At 42.0% G+C, this 25,492-nt stretch overlaps 1 protein-coding gene and 1 long non-coding RNA gene across 13 annotated transcripts in view; both read right to left on the bottom strand.

The window, feature by feature from the left end:
• Positions 1–25,492, bottom strand: part of PTPRT (protein tyrosine phosphatase receptor type T) — a 582,374-nt gene that overhangs the window by 209,854 nt on the left and 347,028 nt on the right. The window lies entirely within an intron of this gene.
• Positions 1–25,492, bottom strand: part of LOC308178655 — a 64,837-nt gene extending 39,345 nt beyond the window's left edge. For both annotated transcript variants that reach the window (XR_013939877.1, XR_013939878.1), the window contains exon 1: positions 1–25,492. This exon is cut by the window's left edge and continues 24,867 nt beyond it. This is a non-coding gene — a long non-coding RNA (uncharacterized lncRNA).

Genomic DNA, 25,492 nt, shown 5'->3' with positions numbered 1-25,492 from the left:
ACAGCGCGGCAGACAGAGCTCGTCTTCCCTCCGAGAGACCCAAAGCAACAGATGGAGCAATTAGCTCCCTGCCCCACAATATTGCTTGCTTTTCGAACTGAGGGTGCCAGCGAAGATAATTGCTTTCCCTGCTCTCTTGGAATATGCTGCATTGTTTGCTGACAAACTCTCTTACTCAAAACACACACCATAAAGCCCAGGGCAGTGAAGCATTTGTATGCCTTTGTAAACGTATCTAACCACAAAAATTCATCCCTAGTGCAACATCCAGCATTTCGAGGTAAGTCTCTAGCCATTCCGGCTGATAAAAAACAGTTATGAGACATGCTGCCTTTTTGTGTTCTAAAGCAGAGACTTAAGAGATGTTTCCACCGCATTTTAACTTAAATTATTGGTAATTATATAATGTTCGTAAAGAAAAATGCCTGTAATGGCTTCTCTTAGTGGCCACATTTCAGCGGTAGGCAATTTAATTTACTTCTGGCATTGTGGCATGGAGAGGAGATCTGGATACAAAATGATAATTAAGCATTTTGAATTAATTACTATTATGGCCTTGACATTTAAACTTGTCAGTTCCCTGTAAAAAAAAAATATGACTGTTATGGCTGCTTCAACCTACATTTCTTTATTTTTCTCTTCTCCACTAAATGTTATTTCTAAAATTAAAGAAAACATTTACAAACACTTTGCAACCTACACATTTCTTAGTACACCACTGTACACAGTATGCTGTTAGGACTGCACACCCTTTGTTTTAAGATCATTACAGGTTGAGAACAACATACTTTAAAGATACTGGGTCATGCCACACACCTCAACTGTCAGAATTTACCCCTCTTAAAACACCTTTATGCATTGCAAATCAGGGTTACGGTGTCGGGGAGCGCTGGGTGCTCTCAGGGACAGGTTCCCCGCGCGATTCCCAGGGAGGGCTCCAGCAGACAGCTACACGTGGATCGCTGCTCTCAGAGGATGACACAGGAGCCTGCGAGTATCTCTTGACAAAAGCACCTTTGCCTGGTGTTGCTGCTATCTCCATACCTCAGACAAGCCATTCCTCCAGCAGAACACCAGTAGTGTTTTCTTCCAACTGCTTTAACAAGCCATGTGTGATTGATCAGGCACAACACAGCCAGCGTTTATTTCCCAAGACATTTTATATTGGGTAGTTTCAATCCCCTGCTTTGCAGCATCCTAATGAGTATCACCTATAACGTATTCTGTCTTGAGATTATTTATGCAATACCCCAGAATTTGCTAAGTGCCTTCTTTGATGATTTGCAGCCTCAATGGGATCCGATCACGTACACCAGACTCGAGGAGATCTCCATAGGCTTGGATAGAACTCAGTGCCTGCCAAACACTGCTCGTATAAATCTATTAAAGGACTCTCACACACAGGAATAGTAATGTTTGCTACGAAATAACATATTTTACATACAGCACATTGCATGTTACTTCTCCCCAGTGGAGCTTTCCTCTCTTGTACCACTCCTCACCTGCTCCTTTAGCAGCCAGTGAATTCCAGCCCCCAGCCGATATTCACTCACTCACTCGCTGAGCTCCAAACTTTTATTTCTTTCCAGGAGAACCGAGTCTCTGCCAAATGGAGTTTGGTCCCTTGACTGTAGGTTTTGTTTTAATGCAGCAGGAGATACCACAGAAGAAAAGGAAACAAATGCCAGCTGCTGCAGGAGACACTCAGGTATGCCATGCCTAACCCATGCACTTGCCGTTTCCACCAGCCCAGCCACGTGTCTCTGGAGAAACTGCTCTGTTGGGCCTACAGCCTGTCAAAAATGAGATGTTCTGCAGGATCTGCACAGTTGCACAGAGGAAATAGGGCATTATTTATTGTAAGTGGTAAACCATTATTAATTTAATTGACATTGACTATAAAAACAAAATGAGCCGTTATGACATTCAGAGGGCTGTGCAGCACAGCTCTGCTGCGGTTCAGCACAAAATACTCTGAAAGCCTTTGACAATTTTCCACACTGTGAGAATGGTTTTCTAGGATGTGTATAAACAGCAGGATATTAGTGGAAGAGGAATCTACCAACGCTATTACGTTATTGCTTTTTCAGAGATGCTTTATTGCAGGGCCCTTACCTACAAAAGACAAAATTACCAGCAGTGGCTGAGGGTCAGCCGAACCCTGCTCTTTGCCATACTGTGTCATCCTCTGCTTCCGAATCGCGGCATCTAGCTTCCCGTGTGAAGCCACGAAGGTGTTTATCTGGAAGAAAGGATTTTTCATACTACCAACTTCTCCTATGGAATGCCCAGTAAGGAAAGCATGCGGTATGGAAAATCCATAATGAGATGAGGCCTATCTCCCCCCTGCGCCAGCGAGGGAAACCCACGTGGGACACACGTATGAGTGCACAGTGCCTCGAGTGCTTGGACCTGTCAATGCTGAGGGCCTTCTGTTAGCTACACCCAGCAGGCAACACCTCCCCGTGCCCAAACTGTGCACCAGCTGGCACAAACCGGAGCTCGAGCTGTTGCAACCAACAGGGATTTTGATGAGGTCCCAATGAAAATCGCACCGTTATAGGACAAAGTATCACAGAGCTTCACTGCAGAGTGACACTGAAGGCACAGATGGCACTAAATCTTTCTGCATGTAAGCCTGCCTCAGCATCCTTTGTGCACCACTATTACACAAATTAGGAAGGGAACAAACACCAGAACAGCGCCCAGTTGAAGAACAAGGTGGAAGTGAACACACCGGCACCACTGCAGTAACACGCAGTTGATATTTACCATACCAAAGAAGAGAGGATACCAAGAACTACAGCTATTGTGGGGTTCCTGCTACAATTGCAGTAGCTAAAACAGTAACAAACCCCCCACCATGCGAAGCAGAACCATTGCTAATCCTTATTTTACAGATGGGAAGATGAAGCAAGGCAATTACTCTGTATTTTCACAGTCGGTTCCAGGCCCTCCCGGGTCTCTCGCCACCTCAGGCCTACACCTGAGCCAGCTCCTTCCCACAAACCGTACCCAACTCACAAGCAAAGGAACATGGATGGCAAGGACACTTTCTGCCCCTTCTTCTCTTCACTGCATTAGGAACAGCACTTGGCAGTGGTCCCAGGACAGGCAAAACAGACTGAGATGTCCTCCGTGCACCGCGAGATTTCAAAAGCCTGTCTAGACAGACTTGTGTCCCACCACCTCTGTAACATACATTACAATCTTACCCAGGCGGATTCCTTTGCCCCAGGTACCTGGACAGACGCATCTTGGCAATCCCCTTTGCTCTCTCCATTCTGGAGCTGTAGCAGGAAGGAGCAGCTCTGAGGGTTATGGCTGAGCCATGCCACTGCACGAAAACACGACAAAACCTGCCTCGGGCTTACAGCAATGTGTGTGCACCCGGCTGTGCTGCCGGGTTAGAGGTGGAAGCGTGCCCAAGCTAGAACAACTCATCTATCCCAACCCAGCATTAACGTTAAGTACTTGGAGAAAGAACTAAACTCCAAACGGGTTTAATCTATTTTCAGCGGTGACTATTCGCTTGAAACGCCCAAGTTCAGGAGCTCAGGCAAACTCCCTTAAAAGTGATAAATGCCCCCATTACAATAAAGTGCTATTGCCTCCTCCGTGACCGGTCTGTAACTATGGCCTCTACAGGACTGCTCAAGGTCAATGATCTACTGCTTTGCTAAATATTAATCATGTTGATTTCTGTTATAAAATATGAGGCTATTGAGTCCTCATCCACATGCTCACACATACAGTGTACCTGACTGCTCAGCAAAACTACGATCAGCCTAATAGAGATTTTTCTTTCCTAATGGTAACACGAGGTTTTCTGTCCCCTTGCAGATTTTCCTGCGGTTAGGGATTTCCCCCACCCCGATTATTTTTCACATCACCCAGAAGCATCTCAGTCCAGGCTGTACGTTAGCTATCCGCTCCTATGAACGCTTGCCACAATGGATATAAAAACCTCCTACATTTATTTTCGTATGTCAGGGATTCCTTTCTTTTATTGTAATCTTTTATTAGCTTTCATTCTCAGTTGTCCACTTCGATTTAAGGTACATCTTCCTCTAGCTTGACAAGGCAGCATGAAGCAGGCATATCAAAGCTAAAGAGTTATTTACTTGAAAAATGCCAGCTTTGAAGATCTCTTTTTCCCTTAAATGGAGTCTTTCAAAGTCCAGTGTCTGCAATTCCCCATTGAGTAAAATCACAGCACTCCTCATATAGCTGCTCTTCAGTAGTCTGCGATCCATCTGGTAGCTCAGGCAATTTATAAAGTTTGCATAATACAGTTAACACAAAATGCTGTTGCTTCAGAGTTAAAAACACACAGTGAAGTTCCACTAAGAGCAGCGTAAAGGAGGTATTTGCATGAAGAGCTCTGCAGCAGCTCTTCACGCAGCAAGGCCCTTGTTCCTAACAGCTATGGGAGAACAGCTGCCTTTGCTTGGCTGGAATAGAACAGCAATTCTCCAGCAGGGTGACCTCAAAGCCTGGTTTTCTTCCCCAGTTCTCCTCAACCCTTGACTAAAGACCTCAGGTCCTTGATTTAGTCTACAGCTTCCTCACTCATCCTCTCACCCCCACCACATACCAATAGCTGATATCACAAGATTAAAAATGAAGGATGAGAGAACTCAGACTCCTGATCAGAAGTATTGTCCTGCTCGGGGATGGGCTGGACATCGGTCTGCGGGTGGTGAGCAATTGCACTGTGCATCACTTGTTTCGTACACATTATTAGTAGTAGTACTATTACCATTATTTATTTTTTTTCCCTGTCTTAATAAACTGTCTCTATCTCAACCCACAGGCTTCATTTTCCTATTTCTCTCCCCCATCCCAGAGACGGAGGGGAGTGGGAGCGAACGGCTGTGTGGTGCTTAGCTGCCGGCCGGGTTAAACCACAACAAGTATGAATCTGTTGAGTAAGAGGAATGGTAAATTAAAGGTTCCTGTTAAAGGAAGAGACAAGAGAACCTGCGATATACCCCACTAAGGTAATGATAAAGATGGAACAAAATCAGCCATGGAATCACTCAGGTTGGAGGAGACCTCTGCAAGTCATCTGGTCCAACTCCCCATCCGAAGCACAATTAACTTCAAAGTTATACTCAACTTTGAAATTCAAACAAATCTATTTCTTCTGAGCCTCCCCCGCTCATTCTGGCTCTGTTCTCTTTATTACAGCTCGTTAGACAGTTACAACAGCAGTCGGATGCCATTCCCCACCAGCCCCACATTTTCGGGTGGAACGAACCCATCTTAGATTGTCATACGATGCAACCTTCTAACCTTTCTGGTGGCCCTCCAACATATTACCTTTAGCTTGCCTTTCACTGGGTCGCTCTGAACTGGGTACAGTGCTCCAAAAGTGAGTTGCACACGTGCTGCCCAGAGGGGATCGATGACTTCTCTTCACCAGCTGGCTGCAGCCCAGCACGCAGTTACACATCACTGCTGCACTGAGATAGGTCTGTACTCCTCCTACACAGCACATCCCTACTTTCACCTCCTAAATTTTGTAGTTCAGCTAGGGCAGGAGTGCATTAAGATTAGGGAACATGAGAACGGACAGCTCCTACACTTTGAGGAAGCTGTCCCTGAAGATTCACCAATTCCTCTGGCCCTCTTTGCCCTACATCAGTGCAGCTGCCCATCATATCCCATTTGCCAGTCTCCTGATCAACCAGGGTCCATACTCTTACAGCCAAAGGACATTATTCTGCCACTCACCTGCCTCACTTCCCTCATGACCTTGAATAACACCATCTAATGGTCACAGCAGCCAAGACTGTCACTAATTTTCAGAGTCCCCAGCTGTTCATGAATAGCAGGTTCAACAGAGAACATCCTCTTTTCAGCTCATCCAGAACCTGTATCAAAATTGTTCTTGCTGCACTCCAAAAACTTCTTGGAGTGCTAAAGTCCTGCAGGCTGCCCTTCCAGTAGATGTTGGAATGATTAAAGCTCAGACTGAGAAGAGCACTTCCAAAAAGGTCCAGTAATCCACAGGCTTCCGTGAGGCTCCACAAAGAGACTTCACACCTGGAGCCCTGCCGGTCCACAGCTCAATGTTATCACCGTGACCCATTACACAGAAAGACAACACTCCCCATTCAAACTACGTTAGCACAAATATTAAGTGTATACTCCTTTCCTTCACAAGCAAAGAACATTTTGGGGAAATGTCTTTTTTTTTTCTTTTTAAACTCCCCAAGAAACAAGAAAAAACAGATTGAACATATGTTGCTGATGATCTTGGACAGGAGGAAATCTCTCAACGCCCTTCTTATTCCTTGATGTCAGAGAGCTTGCCAGGTTCTCCTTCCCATTCACACCAGTGTTGTGGTTTTTTTTCTTTTTGTAGCAGAAATTTACTATATGAAGTTTTGACAGTCTTGACAGCATTGTGTGTCATCCAAAGCTTTCCAGCACAAGCAAGAAAAAAAGTAAAAATGGAAATTGAGTATTATTTCATGACTCACTAAGGGACGATTCGTATGCAAGGCTGCACAGAGGTTTGGTTAACTCATCAAAATTTTACACCAAAACAAAGCTCTTACGACTCTGACCTTCTGATCTCCAAAAAGTCAGGAGGGTTCTTGCATCCCTTTTGACAGCTATCCCTTAAAAATGGAAAGAGCTGCCTTGCAGATAGAATTCATCCTTGGAGGATGACAAAGTCCACTGAAATTAACAGAGTTGGTTTATGTTTGTTTGTTTAAAATGTCATGTGTCCTGCTAGCAGTCTGGAATAGAGAGGTTTGGTGCCTACTTTGCTGCTCATTTCCCCATGCAAAGAGCAGTTGGCTGTGAATACCTTTCTCTTTGGAAAAATGCTGAAACAAAGCAGGCTCACAACTTTAATGCTGGAACCATTTAAGTGATTTTACATGGACAAGCTTTCCACAATCTGTGACCAATTGGGTGATGCAGAATTTTCCCAATCGTGACAGATCTCAGAAACACAAAAAATGCTAGGTCAAATCCATTACTGATATATGGCCATTGAATTCCATGACACTGTATTGCTGTACGCCTGTTAAATATGGGCTATCAAACCCTGGAAATGCAAATGAATCTTGCCAGATGAGTAAACACATTAGAAAGACAGAAGTTAAGAAGCATCTTCAGGAAGCAAATAAATTAACTAATACAGAACAGAGTATCAGGTGTCTCATCAAGAATGTAAAGCAACATTCCACTATATTTCCTTTCACTAACTTCTAAATTTAACTATACACTCAACAATTAAAATTCTATCATTAAACAACTCACATTAGCATACAATCTGCATTCCAGATGTCTAATTACGCTTTCAGATATGTACCAATAAGACTCTAGTACACTAGGCCAAAATGCAGCCCAAGTTTATCTCAAAAAAAGCTTAATCCCAATTTCCAGTGAAAGTTGTATTTCCAGTTAAGGTCAGCGCTTCAGCTGTGGTGTGACAGTTGATTTTTCAGGGGGAAAAAAAAAAGGCATCTGACATGTAGGAATGGAAGAATTATTGGAGGAATTAGCTGGAGAGAATCATGTCAGTCCAGCCAGAACAGCTTTCTGCCCGACATCCCCAGACGGTGGAGGACTGAAGGTAAAATCAAGAAGACTAAGTACCACAGCGTGGCACGAAGAGGAACTGAGTGTCCAGCACATTAAACGTGAGCAACCCTGAACACATCAAGGCCTGGCTGAGCACCGGGGCTGGCAGGAGCACAATGACATTTAGAAGAGCCACTATGGGGAAAATTACTCCTGCCACGCAGCCATCATTTACTTACAGGTAATTGCCTGTTCCAGCTGGTTATTGCAAGGACATGGGGGAACTCCCACAGTGCTGTGATGTGCTACCTATGACATGCACAATAACCTGTTTTCTTTGGCTGCTGTATTTTGATAGACACACTTTTAATGTTTTCATATAGAAGGAGCAGTATTCTCTGGCAGGAGTTTCTTTCGCCAGGACTGCTGGCAAGGCCACTGAAGGTTCATCTGTATTTCCAGAAACACCAGGAGGTTTAGTCTATCTTGCAGACTAAGCATACATGTGCAAGGCCCACACTCGTGACAGAACCAACAGCAACCATCAGCGAGTCTGAGCAGCTCGTTGCAGCCTGGGCTCTCCTGCTCAGCGTTCCCTAACTCCCCTCCCAAAGGGGCATGTAAGCCCTGCCTCGCTGAAGGCAGGAAGCTCTCAGTTTGATATTGCACCAAAACCTCGGGGAGATGAGGCTTGGGGAACCAACCATACTTTTCATCCTTTTGAGAAGACGGTCGGTGAAAGGGGAATTGACGAGCAGGGCTGCCAGGCCCATGTCGTCCAAGGGACCACAGCAGCATCGCTGCCTGCGGACCGCTGCAGACCCACACAGACCACGGTGGTTCCAGCCCACCCCAAAAACAGTCAGTGAGTCACCACAGCTGCCAGCACGTCTTCACCCCCGGCCATCTGAATCGAGCAGAGACATCGCAGGCACAGAAATGTACACAACAGTCTACTTCCTTCCCTCTGTGAGGGTTCTGATTTAAACGGCAGAAGACGTTTTTTTCCCTTAAAAAGGCTGGAAATGTAATGAATGGCTAATGAGTTCCTGCGGAGTTCTACACCAAGTTTAGGATTATCCAAGCATACTGCAAAAACGTCTATACTCCATAGAGCTAAAGAAAGTAACCATCAGGCAAACTGTTCTGTAAATCCTACAAGTCTTTCACGACTCAATGTGTTTAATAACAGTACTTCAACTCAATGAATAATACACAATAATGACGACACTAATATAATAATTAGTTTTTTGCTTCCCATCTATCTGCCACTACATAAAGTAGAAGTTGGATCTATGCGTTTTTTGACAATTACCGTTTCTTTTCCTCTATTTAGAAACAAATGTAATTACTTCAACTAGAGAAGACAGAATTACTTCTGCAGCAGAGTCAAAACATGCATCAACACTCATTTTCTATAATTATTTCACAAGCAGTTCTGTCTGGCGTCGTTCTCAAATGAAAAGAGTTTTCAAAAGGCCTTTGGCTACTTAATGAGCAGCACACAATTACAGGCACAATTGAAGAAAAGAATAAAGGAAAAAAGAGGTTCTCACCATTTATTTAACCTTCTTTTTTAGTGCCTGCCTTTAAACAGAAAGTAACTTCAGAGAACAAAATGAACCTCCTGATACCCTCTTTTCTACTGTACTTGACAAACAGGGAAGGATTGCCAATAATCTGTTCCATGACCAAGAAGCATCACATCTAGGGTACAAGTACTTGCTGTGTATACCCATCTTTCACCTCCTAGCAATGTATTATTGTAGCATCATGAAAAGAGTGTTGTCATTAACCTTACATTTTTGAAATGATCATTTTTAAGGGTTTTTGTCTAGACACAGAAACCACATCCCGCTCCCAAATCCCAGGTGAATTAGTGTGTCCCAGAACGTCCACACTTGAATCAGTTGTGGAGTTAAACAAAACTAGTAAAAACTAGTTTGTCTTGGAGCCAACTTAAGAAAAGATCAAAGTACATCAGCGCATTAGTTAAAAGTCAGTAGTACGAGCAGGGGCTGTTTAGCATCACAGGCCAAAAGCAAAGCATCCTGCCAGATGCTTTTGCTTGGATTAGTTAGAGCTTTGCCTCTTCTGCACACTATAAGGAGGAGCGGAAGCTGAACACCGGAGGAACAAGAAAAGACAGGCAAGAGGAGACAGGCTGCTCTTGACAGCCAGATTGCTCTCTTTTCTCATCAGTCTTAAAACAAAATAAAATGCAACACGCGTATGACAAAAGGCTATTCCCTTTCCACTAGCTTCCCAAAGAAAAGATACACAGAAAGTCCTATGTATTCTTCTAGCCTCCACACTCCCACACAAATTCATCACCCTTCTGACACCTAAAGCCTGACAACTCCTGCCATGAGCATTTATGAATTAAAAAAAGAGCTATTTTAAATTCAAATAAGGTGGCACAGTTATTAAGTTATTTTTATACTCCTCTGCACTTCTAAGACAAACTTGAAGTCTCTTCACTTCCCAAATAGGTGCTCTGAGGCAGGGATGAGTAAACAGCGCACTCCATTTCCTCTCTCCATTCATTTTACTGATGATAGTCATTAGCACCACAGAAAAATGTATTAAACTGAAGGACTAAGGAGTCAAAATACGACCAATGTGAAGTACAATAAGTTACAATAAAGTGTCCTAACAATGCAAAACTCTAATAAAGGGAAAAAAAAAGCAAAGTAGTTGCTTCAGGTGTAAGTAGTTCTAAACTCCGTTCATAGCAAGATTAGCGTTGATTTGGCAGAAAAAAAATTAAACTTCTGAAGATAAATCTGTAGAATCAGGGACAATTTGAAAAATGGTGTCAAACAGTTTGCTATAAATTTAACGGATATTCGGTGCAGTGAACAATTGTAAGATCTCCAATCCAGATACCTAAGCAGAACAGAAATTTGGATGTTTCAAGAACCAAAGATGAATTTTAATGACTTAAGAGAAAATTGAGAAGGGAAATTGCCTTTCAAATCTTCTTCCACAGCAGTTAATGCTTCAAACTGCCACCTACTATACAAGACGAAACCTCATTTTGTCTCATCTTGGGATGGCAGCACCAGTAACGAAGAATCCAGAAGAGAACCTGCACTGCATTTTAAATGCAATTGTTATTGCTTGGGCCAGGAGTCAGATTTAAAACCACATTTACCACAGATTATTTTATTTTATTTTTTTAGAACCTAAAACATTATTTTTTTCAATAAAATTATTTTCTGTACCACGTGCAGGGACAGGAAGGAAGCTGCTGAGTTTTCTATGTAGGCTTTAGAGTCTGTTTAGTTTTAAGAGTGAATAAAGGCCACAGCCTGCTGACCCTGCAATGAGTCGCATCCAAGAAGAAAGAAAAAGGTCTCCGATTTCAGTAAAGCACAATGCAGAGTGTGACAGACTCAATGAATGGGCTGCATGCCAGAAAGAAATCAATCAAGGCAAAATGGCACTGAAAACACCAGTAACAGACCCTGGGGCTAAAGGACTGGGACAGCTGCTGTAGCGCATGCCTTTATCTTCCTTCCCCTTGACAGGGACCCTCCTCTGTCCCCTCCCGCTGCTGAGCTGCTCCCCTCGGCTGAGCTGCCCTGGAAGGAAACCTGCTTGGTCGCAGCAAGCCTGGGGCTGGCTGCACTGCTGGTGTTGTACCTGGTGTCCAGCCAGAGGTCCTCTGTTCTCCAGCCATGGGCCCACATCGCGGTCTCTTGTCTGCCAGCATGACCTAGCAGTCGCTGATTAATAGAGGCAAGGCTTGCCACAGCTGTCTCAACAGGGCGTTTCAATGACAAACTGGTCCCCTGCAGAAGATTTACCAAGCCGAAATGCGATACATCACTGAGTTTCTACAGCCAACAGCAGTGACAAGTGTGTCCCAGAGTGCAGAGTGTTAGTTATGCTGAACACTGAGGCCAACATGTTCTTACCGTTTCCATTTCCAAATCTGCCATAATATTTACTGCTACAATATCCTTCCCCATCAACCCCTTAACTATCTCCTATGGAGTCTAATTAAAATGAAGTATTGTAACATACAATAAACATTTGCACGCTATTGATAGATACTTGCAGATGTTATACAGAAAATAGCTGTTCAGTACTGAGTCTCACAGAAAGTTTAACAAAGTTTCTGTATTTTCCTCATTACACATTAAGCTTAGCATTTCTACAACAGAAACGTTTCATTGCTCCTTCTTCATTTTAATTACTTTACTAACACATCATACTTGAACACCAATGTTGAGAATTAGATAATTAGTAGAGTCATCCCCTTCTGCATGTTACTGCAACCTCAGCTACAATGAAAACAATAAAAATCTTGAGACTGAGTTTAGATAATGGTCTTAGCATGTCAGTGAGTACAGCAGTGTAATGGATGAGTGATTATCAGTAGGGGGAGAAATGCCACTGAAATGAATCGCAGCTTCTGCTGAGCACTTATATATGTATGCGTGCACACAGAGAATATGCACCAGGGTTTCTATACAATATACTGTAGAAGCAAAATGTCTCCAACTTGCATTATTATAAGAATACACTATATGGTATCAAATAATGAGATCTTCCACAAAGCTGCTACTAAGCAAGTGACATTGCTTAGATACTTAATTGCCATACATTTTACTCAGAGGTTTTTTTCCCCTCTTCCCACACAAACAATTTTTAAAGTTAAGGTTCTCAGGCAATTTGACCCCAAGTTATGAAATTGTATCTAAGGAACATGGTTACGGTTGAATTATTTGAAAATGCCTTGTACACCATTGGCATGCAAGTTCCTAAGGCGCTTAATTACAAGCCAGAGGTCTTACAGATGACACAATCTGCAGAATGAAAAACCGTATTCCATGTCGCCTCATCCTCCTAGGACAATACCTAGAATTTGAAGGCAGCAGGACTCACTACCCACCTAACACACCAGTCAAAGCAAGCAGGCACTCAAGAGCTGAAAGCTGGCACAGCACTTAAAGAAAACAGAGATCTGAGACTGTGCTTTGAGGGAAGAGAAGCTGAGCTCTTATTCCCACGAGGATGAAGCATCAGCTCAGCTCTGAAATTCAAATACTTCTTTTTCACTAGAAGAAAGAGATAATAAAATTTAGAGAAAAGAAACAGAAGTGAGAGATGATAATGTGAAAGTTGAACAGCACTCAAGCCAGCATTGCTGTATCCACAGCGAACTCAACAGCATTATAGACGTCCACTGTTCCTCTCCTCTAAATTGAACACTGCATATTAATACCATAATAGCTCTGAAAAAAAAAAAGTAAAAAACTGGTACAATGCAATGCAAAGGCTGCCAAGAAGCTGTGCTGTTCTGAAACTTCATGTCAAACCTCCTCTTATAAACGTCTCTCTAGTATGGTACATCTTGACACCCATATGTTGTCTCAGCAATGTAGGAAATGTAAAGCTTTGCAGATCACAGACTGGCACAGTTCCTGAGGCTGCCATGCTTCCCTTCAAGCAGACAACATACTACACAGAACAAAGCTCCCTAGATAGTCTAGAATAATATTTTAGTGCGAGTAAAGCTAAAATTATTGCGAGATTTATGATTTGGCAGATACCATTGCAAGAAACCCAGAAAGCTCGAAGGAATTGCTTGAGCTAATTGCAACCAGTAGAGGCCCCAGTGCTGCACCTTCCCAGCAGCAGCAGCAAAGATGTCCCTGGTGCCCCACGTAGATCTCAGGAACTGGTACCAGCCCTCCTGCCATCACCCCTCCGGTTCACAGACATAGCAAACATAGTGGCATGGGAATCCTGCCTCCTCAGCAGCCTTTGAGGCTGGAGAGCAGCGCTCCCAGAAAGCTCTGGCTGCACATCCTGAGGCTGGACACGAGGGCAAACAGGGAGCAGATCCAATAAAGCAGTTGGAGCAACCTGCCCTCCTTCTTTCTTCACAGAACTAGACATGTACCCAGCGCCCGACTAAAATGAACTCCCATTTTGCTCTCTGCTGCTTATCCTCAGGGTCGGTTTTACTCCTAGAGAAAGGTTTTCAGTCCTGAGATGGAGCAACACAAAAGAGGATGGACGTAGCCTGGAAGCATCAGGCCAATGCCTGTGCTTTTGCACGGAGAATAAATCACCAGTTTGTGACTGTAACATACACGTGAAAGGATCAGCAAAAGGAAGGTTTCAAAACAAAAACTAGACCAAATTTCATGAGGTTCCACTATGCAGGGAGTGGGGAAACAGAAGCTGGCTTCTGACTCAGAATTTTTCAGCTCTTGGACCAACAGCACTGAACTGTCATAAAAATCACAAAAGCAAAACAGGAAGGGTTTTTAAGGATAGACCTGTCAACACAATCTGGGCATCGATCGCTCAGCTTTGCTGCCCAGAATCTGATCACGTTATTGTTACTTCTGTGCTCTGAATACACAACAAGGCAACCTGCAGCGGTTCGAAGGGTGCCCAGAGCATCTCACACTGTCCTTGTGCTCTCAAGAGGGAACAGATGGAGTGCTGCAGGCTACAATTTGCTATTTTTCAGCCTGACTCCTTTGAGCAAGACCAATTTAAAGAAAATGCTGAAGGTGATACACCTTCAGTGCCCTGGTCCTTAACCCAGGGGACAACCTAAGGTAGCATCTTTTTCATAAACTCTTAAAGCTGTTTGAGTTCAAAAGCATTCCTGTCTGTCAACACATTCAAGTACATTATCTGAGGCAATGCCACTTCACGATTCCTGTGCGACTATCATGCACAGCGTGGCAGTTTTTGTCCTCCTGTGGAGAACACGGGAGATTTCTACATGATGTTCATGAAGTTTGACTCAGGCAGCAGTTTAATGCTTTAAATTCCAGTCCCTAGAGGATAAACTGGTTTTAGTTATTTACCCGCAATGCGAAATATGTGGTCCGCAGACAAGCACCTGTGTCTAGGTAGGCATGTCTGGGTATATAAGAGCAACTGTTACGGTGCTGACACCTGGAGAGGTCCAAGCGATCCAGCTGAACTTGGACAAATGGATAGAACCGGCCGTGCCAACTGGGCTGGTGAGCTGAGGACAGGTTCCGCAGCAAGAGAGAAATTTATCCCTGAGTGTGGGCAAGCTGATTACAGGGACTGGAGGTTACGGATTTTAGTCATGCAAGAGGAAACTCAGACCCAGATATTGGAACTCAGAGACAAACGGAGAAAACATGGTACAAAGGAGAAGGTGGAATTTGCTGAAACAGCCTCACGTGCAAAACCCGTTTAGAAATGAGGCAGAGACTGAGGAGCAAATAAAAATGCACATGGATGTTTAAATCTTCATACTCTTTATAGCAGCAATTACATTAAATTCCTTTTATAAAACCCTATCATATGCCTTTTGAATGATGGGCCATTCCCAACACAAAAGCTATAAACCCTGAATTCCCCCAGCTGGGAGCTCTGAGAAATCACACACTTCAACTTCAAACACCAGGCTGCCGAGGTTAGGGGTCAGCATTAGCACCAGCTCCTGGGATGGCTGGGCCACGATCCTATTTCCACGCAGCAGTAACACGGAGGGCACCTGCACCACAGCTGCTAGACCCTGCTCTCCAGATCAGGGAAGAGGAGGGCTGTTTCTTCACCTTGAAAAACCAATGCATGGTTCTAGATCTTGGACGCGACTGCAGAAACCTCTGGTGCCTCCTCCATAGTGGGCTGTGGCGTCATATACCTTTAGTATTATCCTTTCTCCCACCAGAAGCAGGTGAAAATAAGATACCCTGCGGCTGTATTCTAGAACCTAAAAGGAGCAAATGCTAGACTACAGCTGTGGATGGTGAACCTTTAGACACCTATCATGAAAAATGAGTTTGTGCTCTCTCATAAAAATAAGAAAGGATCTGCTGTGCCAGGCACCACACAGATTCTTCATGGCAGACATTCTACCCTAACAAGCTGAATAGACAAGACAAAGGGCAAATATTCACAGCTGTGGCTGCAAATGAGGAGTTGGTCAAAGGATCTCACAGCTACTGGAATATCACAGCTTAAGGACTAATATATGAGCAGAAGATTCTTCATTTTTAATTATTGTCTTTAGGAGAAACGCTTGATGAAAGTTAAATTAAAAGTTAAATTGCTCTAACCAGAAGAAAAAAAAAAATCCTTTTCCTGCAAAATAAACTTAACAGCACTGAAGCAATTCAGGACAAAAAACATACACCTCCAGCACATAGCATGTGATTTGACTAGACTTTGTAGAATACTTTTCAGTAGAGAAAAATATTCCTCCACTCCTTTTTTTTAGGTTCTTACATTGCATTTTTGCAAACGTTACCTTTGCTTAACACATCTACATCACAAGCAACACTCTGCCTTCCCCTCTATCATCAGTGCTTGCTTTTAAAACACCTCAGCATCTTACTGCCAAGGGACCACCCTGTCACAAAGAAAAGGCAGGAATATTGAGCTGATCCTGATAACGCTTTCAGCACTCAGGTACATCTCTACAGCCCAAAGAGCACTGACACTAACTAACCCATGAGCCTCGGTCCAGCTGTGCCGCCAGCAGCCTGAGAGGCTTGGAAGATGCAACAGCAATTCCTGATCGGCTGCAGCATCGTTTACTGGTATTATAGCAAGCACCTGTTTGCACAGAATGCAATCCCAACTCCTTTACACCAAGATATTTGCTTCTGTGTAAAAATTAGTAAATATTTGCTCTGCTGCGCCAGCTGGATCAAGGGAAAGCTACAAATTGCCTACGCCTTTCATAGACAGGAGAAGGCTGGCAGAAGGTTCCTATCTGGAGTTCGCATGCACAACACTAGCTGAAACCAACTACTATTGAAAACAGCCATAGATCAAGCAGAAGCACAAGCAGCAGACAGAAGGCTGATTTTTACTCCATGGGTTTTAGGTCAGGTATTTCAGAGTTTATCTTCCAACTTGGTTTTTTCTGATTTCTGCAGAAGAGGAGGACGGAGACGGAAATTCAAACAGCTGAGTTTTCGCATAGGAAAGTCTTTCAACTGAAACTAGCGTGCATGCACTGTTGGAATGCTTTAGAAGACAGACAGACCAGAATACGTGCAGAGGGATGAGAAACCATGCTCACAAGAATCAGAACACATCCATTACCCCAAACCCTGCTATCGCCACAAAGCAAGTTATAGAATGTAACGTGCAATGGTGATACAAGTGGACATTACATCAGTACCTTAATGTGACTTGCACCAGACAACCAAAAAACATTTGGGCTCTCTTAGAGCATTAAGGGTATGCATCTGAACTGACATACCGCTCTTTTAGTTTTGCATGAAAGAAAAAAATCACAGACTTGCTTTCAGGTTTCATTTTAGCAACAATGGGGTTCTGCCCAGAAGGAAGAATCACATGGATCTTTTGGCAAGGGAACATGTTATGGATGTAAAAATAAACACTGTACCAAAGTGACCCATAAAACAGCAGGTGGAGAGATTTGCTCCTACTGTACTTTAACAAATAATCCATCTGAGAACAAAACCAACTGGGAAGAACCGGTTATTAATATGTACAACTTTGTCTACCTGCAGAACAGCACTTTGTATTTAAGACTGCCTTTGGCGCAGCATTCATTCTCTTGAATTTGATATCCCACTCCTTTGCCTCACTCCCTCCTCTGATAAAAATAATTTAATGCTAACAATTTATCTACCTATTAGAAGCATTGCTAAAATTATAGAATTATTTTAAGAATTCCAGGTTGGACAAATCGATCTCTCTAAGGCTTTATCTTAAAAGTGATGGACTTGCTTGATAAATAGTCTAATCTTTCAACCTCACCAAATATTTTCATCAACCTTCCTTTATTGAAAAATTAGTTTCTGGAGGTTTGGGTGAATCTACAAACCCTACTTCCCTACTGCGTTTTTTTCTCATTCTACAGTATAAGCTGGAAAATCTTTCGCAGTGCCAGCAGGGCTGTGATGTCAAGGTTTTCAGATTTTGTTATCTTGTGAGTTGTGGTGTTACTATAAACCCCTTTCCAATGGTCTCTGCACCAAGATTTTACTTTAATAATTTGAAGGATTATTGGCAGCTAAAATGAGGATTTGTGGACCTTGAATGAAATACATTGTAATAACAACTGTCAGTCTGATTTTGATGCTCAGGTCTGTATGCCTTTCCAGCAATATTTGAATACTTTGATATGGTTACAGCTACGGTCTACTTGAATACTATTTCCAGAGTCGTAAAATGTTCTACTGCTTCATATTTTTAAAAGCACAGCTTTAAAAAAATTTTTAAAAAAAAGAAAGAAAGCTTTTACAAGTTTTTTTTAGCTTATAAAACTAAAAAGCAAAATTAAGTTTAAAGGACTCGAAAGCATTACCCTTTTCTCTCTTTGTTCTCAGTGGAATAACAAAGCCTTAAGATGGCGACTAAGTTTACATCCCTTACCAGTGCCATGGTCTTGGCAATCACGTGGACCACAACCCAAAGCCTGTGGAGAATGAGGGTCCCTACTTGTCTGCCTATGAAATGTGAACTGAGATACAAAGGGATCCCTGCAACCCGCAAGGAGGAACAAGAGGTTGGATTCACTCTTGGGTACATCATGCCGTAACATAACACATCACAGAAACATCTATGAACAAAACAGGTCGTTAAAAAAACAAAACCACCAATGTCACATTTTCAAGCTCAACCAGCATGAAAACCAAACAAAAATGCAATGCACTTATGCAGACAAATGCACAAACCAGCACAGAAAAGGTTTTGTACTCTCATACTCCATCTGCTGGTTCTGCAACATTATTTAAGACCTCAGTGGGGTTGAGTTGTGTTTCTGTTTAATTCGTTTCCCTCTCTCCTCTCCCAAGCTGTGTAACAACAACCTGGCTGATACAGGTAAGTTGACAAGTGTTAAACAAGAAGCCATGTTCATCTTAACTTTTCAGTGTCCACTGGGAAAAAATAAAAGTGTCAAATATTTATGACAACGTGGAACTAAAAAATACAAGGAACAAAACCGTTTCCAAATGTCTTACAAATATCTCAGGGTTAAAAGCGCTACACGAGGTTAAAGACGTAGTATTCCATTCAATTCAGCCCCTGCCTTGCTTTTGTACTACATGCTAGAGCTTCCAAAAAAGCCAATTAAAGTGCCTTTTATTCTTCAAAATGTTTAAAATTGGGCACTTCCAGTGTATAAACTCTAAATGCCTCTTATTATTTGAGTGCTTTTTTAATGCAGACTTGTGTACATTAAAAACACATTTAAAATTGAAAGGCATTTATGTTTCAGCTGTCTTTGGAAAAGCAAAAAGAGAAGCACAAGCAGGAAGCAGTGAGCAGGGTTTGTCCCAGGACAAAGATAGGCTCATGACTATGCAAATCCATAGAGCTTAATAAATGATTTGCAAGACTGGATCTGTCATTTCAGTCCCGGGATGAGTTATAGTATATATTACATAGAGAAGGAAAACAGACACCTCCCTTTGGTTGCTCCTCAGTGGAAGTTCAATGCTTTACACACACACTGCAGGCACACACACAGAGCATTATCCTTTCTAGTTTCCTCCCACTAACTGGGCTTTTCACTCTCTTATAAAGCGACATCTGGAAATGATCATCTCATCGCACCCTCAAAAAGCTACCAGAAGCAGTAATAATATGGTAATAAGGGATGAAATTTTATGAAAGATGGCACTTAACTGAAGACTAAAAGACACCATGCAATTTAAATAAATTGCTTTTAGCAGAGGACTGAGTGACAATCAAGAAAAAATGCCTGGCCCGTTTTTGCAAATTGGGAGCTGGATTTACAACTGGTGTAAAACGGTGACTTTGGTATACCAGTGCCAGTTCTACACAAACCACGGGTACAATTTTGTGGAATCGCACTTTTCAGGACCACGCTGCAGAGACCCTCAAATTGAGGATGCTAAAATGAAGCTCCATAAGCGAAGAGGAAAGAAGCTATTAGCACGTCAAATATCTGTTCTTTTTGTGTCTCTCCTTTCACAATTTAAGTGAACTGAAAAATAGGAATCGTACAACTCTCTCTCCCCACCACCACCACTTTTGCCTCTTCAGAGTAGGTATGCTCGGTCTGTTTGGGATGAAACCTGGACAGAACTCGAGAGCCACAGAGTATGAAAAAGAGCAGTGCCCTAATTCCACTGGCATGAAAACAGGTACTAGGCAGGTTCAATTCTTTTGGAAAAAGTCATGAGGTCCCATCATGAGCAAGATCTATTCTTAGCATGAAAGCCTAATGCCTTTATGAGAGTTGTCATCTTACTGGCCAGCCTGCCCACTCAGGATATAATGCTGTATTCAAACCACATTATAGAAAGTCATTAAATTAAACACCAACGCCACCAAGCAGAAACAGCATCATGTGGAAATGAATAACTAGACTTCATACTAATAAATAAAAATAAAAAACATTTCTGGATAACAAACTGCCTTTGCAGATAAAAAGAAATAAATCCCTAGAATTTAAATCCATCATGAGCAAAATCCCTCCAGAAAAAACTCCAGAGCACAGCACTATTACGACTGCCTCTACATTCATGACTGTATTTATGCAGACTAAGATAAGGGTAATCAATCCACATGCCTCAGGACAAAAGCCGATCTCCTGCCGGGGTCAGGATAAAAAAATTCCTCACCACATGTGCCCTGGTTCAAGGCAACAGGAAACACGCTTTGCGAGACTCGGGAATTGTCTGGCACCGGTCACTGCTAGAAACAACCAGCAGATTTACGGCACGCCGACCTGGTTCAGCAGTAAATCCCAGCTTTCCCTCTGCACACTACCGCTTTCCAATGCACTGAATTTCATGCCTGAACTTTGGATGGACTGGGCTCTCAAGCCAACCCAGGTATCTTGTCAGCTCCAGTTTGGCTTTCCAGGAGCCCTGCACCGTGTCAGTCACCCACAGCACACCAAGGCGCCTGCTTCCTATTTCACCATCTGATTACCTCCTCTTCTGCTCCCAAATTCTTTCTGTTCCGTATTGGTTGCTGCCGTTGTTATATCCCAGACAACGTAGCTTTTGTTCTGGTTGGGTTTTAGTTGTTGTTGTTGTAATTCTTTACTGGTAACTATAATTCATAGTTAGACATAATCTACCCTCTGTTCTTTGAAAGCTGTCATTCCACTTTGATCACATTTCTACAGCCAATGCATCTATAAATTTATATTGGCAGCTCCTCAAAGAGTCACCACCAGCAACCAGCTACAGCTCTGCAGCTTGAAGAGAAACCAGAAATACATTTCTTACAGAGCTCCACATTACAAACTGGGAGTGTCTGGATGGCCCAGAAAGTCTGAAGTTATGCATTATGGTCTAACAGAAATTAAAACCTGACAAAGAGAGACGAGAATTGTACCCCTCTGACACGCTCACAGCCACAAAACGCATGACCAGGAAATCACAGAATCACAGAATTGTAGGGGTTGAAAGGGACCTCAAGAGATCATCGGGTCCAACCCCCCTGCCAAAGCAGGTTCCCTAGAGAATAAATACTGCACCCTTTCTTTCAGCTGTTATTTAAAAGGTAAATGCTGTATTTCTACTCCCCAAAAATTAATAAGAAAAAGGATAAAGTAAAAATGAAGAAACATGTTAACTATTTAATCAGTATCACAGAGAGAATTAACATCTCATATGTAAAACGACTTAAGCTAGTAGGACGTGATACAGATGAAGCTCCTATCTTTCAACAACACTGTCAGTCTGTTTCCCAAGCACAAATTAGGGATCAAGGATCAAAAAGAAGAAATATCATATTTTTCTAAGCCTACTCTTATCTCTCTAGCTGACATGCCAAAGGCTATTGAGGTGGAATGAAAGCAGAGTTTCAATCATCAACAAAACGCCAAAGCTAACGGACAAAGTCACTAAAACAGGTAGGAGTCCCACAGGCTTTGCAGGATCCACATATCGAAACTCAGACACAAGATTGTGCCGTTCTCAACAGCTCACCTGCAGTGCTCCCTGGCTCTTGGGAATAGACGCTATCAAGAGCAGAACAACTCATTTCATTTTGCTACACAAGCCTTTGTTTCAGGGAATTTAGCAAGAGAGCAAAACTGAACACAAACTGAACATGTGCCACAGAGGCTTGTCTTATTATAGGCAAGAAAAGAATACTTTTCTTTCTTTTTTTCTAGAATTTTACTAATAAAAAGAAAGAAACTCAAGTGAGGATTTCTTTCACTGCTGATTTTTTTTTTCAAAGCGTTTTTCAAAAGTAAGCATTCCTCCTAAACAAGCATTTATTTTCCCTGTTGTCTATGTTTAAAACTATGGAAGACAGCGGATCGAAGAGTTGAATTAACTTCCCAATTAATATTAATGACAAATTCATATTTCAGGGAAAACGTACAGCAACTCTAAGCTGAATTAGTCTGTGAATGAGTTATTCTAACAACACCTACACATCAGTTGTACAGGGCCCTCTTTCAAATCATTTGGTATGCCACTGGTACAGAGCTTTGACTCGTGTTGGATTTTTTGCTGTTTTTCCACAGTTCCTGTAAGCTTGGAAAAAATTAAAGCCACCATAAATCTTATTTTTCGACATCAAGATGAAACAATTCCCATTTCAGGCGAGCTATCACCTTAAAATTAAATCAGAAATAAATAATTTTTGAAACTACTGTTGTAACAATTCATAGGTTGGTGACCTTACAACAACCTAACTTTCCTGTTGTCCAGTTTGTGCATTTCCTAACAGTATACAAATACCTACTTTTTCTAACATCCGTAAAAGAGCAATACACACATTGCCATTAAATATGAAACCTCAAAAAATGGTAAAAGCAGGTTATTATTTGTAAGCATTGCAAGATTTCATGGCAACAAAATACCTAATAACTGGAGGGAAAGGTTTTCTGACTACTTATGAACATCTTATCAAACTCTGAAAGTACAGATTATTTACATTTATATCAGCTGCTTTACTGTATTTTAAAAAGAAGCATTTCAGTCACATCCTTCAAGCATAACTTATTTCTCTAGTCCGAGAACAAAGACAGTATTGATTCTCACAACTGGTCCTTTCTCCAGGAACTGGATCATGTTGCCTTGCTGAACAAACCAGTCTCAGCTGCTCAGCTTAAAAGACAAGCTGCATGTGATCCACATGAAGTTTTCATCAGGACAACCCTTTTATTTTCATATGCTTGTTCTATAAAGAATCATTGTCACACCTTTTTTGGGGGGGATTACAGCATTTCTGAGGACTTTCTTCTGCCAGACTGGAAAGTTCACTGCTTCCAAGGACACAAAATCCTCCCTCTAGCAAGTCACTTGTTGCCATAATCCACAAAGGCAGAGAAGCAATTGTTCACTATACCTTTTTCAGGTAGTATTTTAACCAGCTCTAAAATATTTTCAAATAAACTCTAATTTGCCCCTACTCTTCAGCCTTGCTTTGCAAGCAAGTTCTTCCACTTACGAGATGAACACTTTCCAGATGAGGTTTTCTTTCCCCATAACAATGACCCCACCTGCAAGGTCTTCCCTTCTCCTTCCCACCCACCAGAGGAACAGAGACTCCCCTGTTCTCCCTTTCCGTGGCAACTGGAGGAAGAAGAAAGCAGAGGACTGCTAAATAAGCACACAGAAGAAAACAAGCCCCGACGTTCCCAAAGCACAGCTTTCCAAAGCACATTCTTTGGAATGAAGCCCACAAAAAAAAGGATTTTAAGGAACTTGTTTTAACTAATGAGGATGGCTGAAAAAAAAGCTACACACAGAAGACAGTGCTGAACAGACCACTACTAGGAACTGCAGTCCAACAGCTATTCTGATCCCGTTATCTCTGGGGGAAAAAGCTAGTATCTTATGTTTTCCTTCCCTTCAACTACCCCTCAACCCTGTGTCTAGTTTTAACCTTACGCAGTCCAGCTTTCTGTTCTCCTCTTTCCTGCTGTGCAACTCCTCTCTGACAGTTTACTGCTTCATATGTCTCAAGGCCATGTATTCTCCTGCCCCAAGTCACAACCTATCAATGTCTATCGAAATAAAAATAAAAATTACAGAACAAAAGAAATACATCATTCAGTCGGAAAAACAAGGTTTACCATATTTTCTTGCAGTTGGCTTTTCCTCAACAGAGGCAAGATGGGGTCCAATTTTCAGTATCATTTCTAAAAATCAAATAATAAATGAAGTCTTGTAATGCTGCCCTGCAGAAAACCAAGAGCATCACCAGAGGGATAATGGATGCCCAGGTACATACTGTTTATACAAATTTAGATAAGATACTATCCAGTTTAATAAAACTTCTTTGTGCTCATTTAAAGCAGAACCTTTCATAATTAGTTTTTATGGATTTCATTTAATCAAAAAAAAACTTTTAAAGTCTGTGTAAACAAATTCCCTTCACTCTCATCAAAAAATCTGAAAATCGTGAATGATCTTGATAACAGTTTTGTCATGGTGTAATGACTTTCTGAGCTCATGCTGAGCCATTCCGGTCACACAGGAGCTTTGATGCAAGGCCTGCAGTCAAGAAACACCAGACAGCTGCAACTTCGTAAATGAGTTTCTAGCACTTGAATTGAAGCAAGAGAGAAGCCTGATCCTTCCCAAGTTCTATTCTAACTCAAAGTTGGAGAAAAAAATAAATAAATCATTTTAAGGTATGCCTTAACTGATAGCTCTCCCAGGACATACTCAGACTCCCTAGCACACAAGTATATGATGCATATGTGAAAGGACGGCATGGAGATCAGTTAGTAAAAAGGGTGTTGGCTTCTGATTCTCAGAAAGTCGCCAACAAGTTCTGTTTATGGTTACACAGATTTCTTGCGATTTCAATAACTAAGTAAATATTACATCTCCAGTATAGGTGATATTCTCTGCTATCACTTCTGCACTCAATTTTGCTACCTGTAGTAATGGGCCTAATAAACACAGTACCAACACTGTAAAACAGGACTACTTCAGCCATCTACTAATCCCCTATAAACCTCCCTCCTTGCCAAGAAAATGTAATGACAAAAAGAAAAACAACAACAACAAAGGGAAAAAACCTCAATTTCAGTTGATGTCATTCATCAGGCACTCCAAGAAAAATCAAGAAGGTTGTGCTCCTTTCTTGGTTTAACATATTTTTGAAAATCTTTATCATGAAAGATTTGCGTAATTATACTGGAAATAGAGCATTTTAAAGGAGTTCTACCACCACACATGAAAATTGGGATAATGACTTGCATTTTCTTGTTTAACTTTTCAGTTGGTATTTTCAAGAAGTTGTGTATCTTCAGATATTGTGCAAGTCCCTTCCTTCGAGTCCATGTTTAGATCAAGATCATTACAATTTCACCCACCCAGTGCCCTACACAAAACATAAATGTCATCACCATCAATCTCAAGAAGCTTTGTATGACAATTAACATTAATAGAATGACCTTCTCCAGTTAGATTTTCATTAGTAAATTAGGGTGGAAAACAGTAAGTGGCACCACTTAGGCAATTTGAACAGATTATCTGCATCATCCTTCATGATGTCAGTCAATACCCAGTTGGAGCAAGAAGCTCAGCAATTTGAGATCCAGTACAAGACATCATATTAAGCACAAAGTTAACGACTTTTTTTTTTTTTTTTTAATCCCTGTAGTACCTGGAAAGTATTACCAGACAAGTTTGCAAGCTTGGCTGCTCTGGAAAGTGTGCCTACAAAGCTGCAAGGCATGAACAAGAAACCAAACCCCAGCATGCCGCATTTCCGTATGCATATGCATAGTGTCAGGTCAGGTCTGTAGTTATTTCTGATGAAGGTTAGAGAATTTGACCACAATGCTAGTGAATAAGGAGACAGCCAAAAGCTGGGTAGGAGAGCATATGCCAATTTCTCAAACAGGCCAGGACATCCAGAACACAGCCTAGCTGCAGAAAAGCCTCCAGATCTCTAAAGAAGAATGTTTACAGTAAGGATAGGTGGAGTACCAGTTGTTTATGCATTAGTAACTAAACCAAAACATCCATGCAGCATAATAAAACAGCAGAAA

This window comes from Anser brachyrhynchus (genome assembly GCF_964034855.1).
Source record: "Anser brachyrhynchus genome assembly, chromosome: 16".
Lineage (NCBI taxonomy): Eukaryota > Metazoa > Chordata > Aves > Anseriformes > Anatidae > Anser > Anser brachyrhynchus.
The sequence above is the reverse complement of the archived record's forward strand: the minus strand, read 5'-3'. Positions and strand labels throughout refer to the sequence as shown.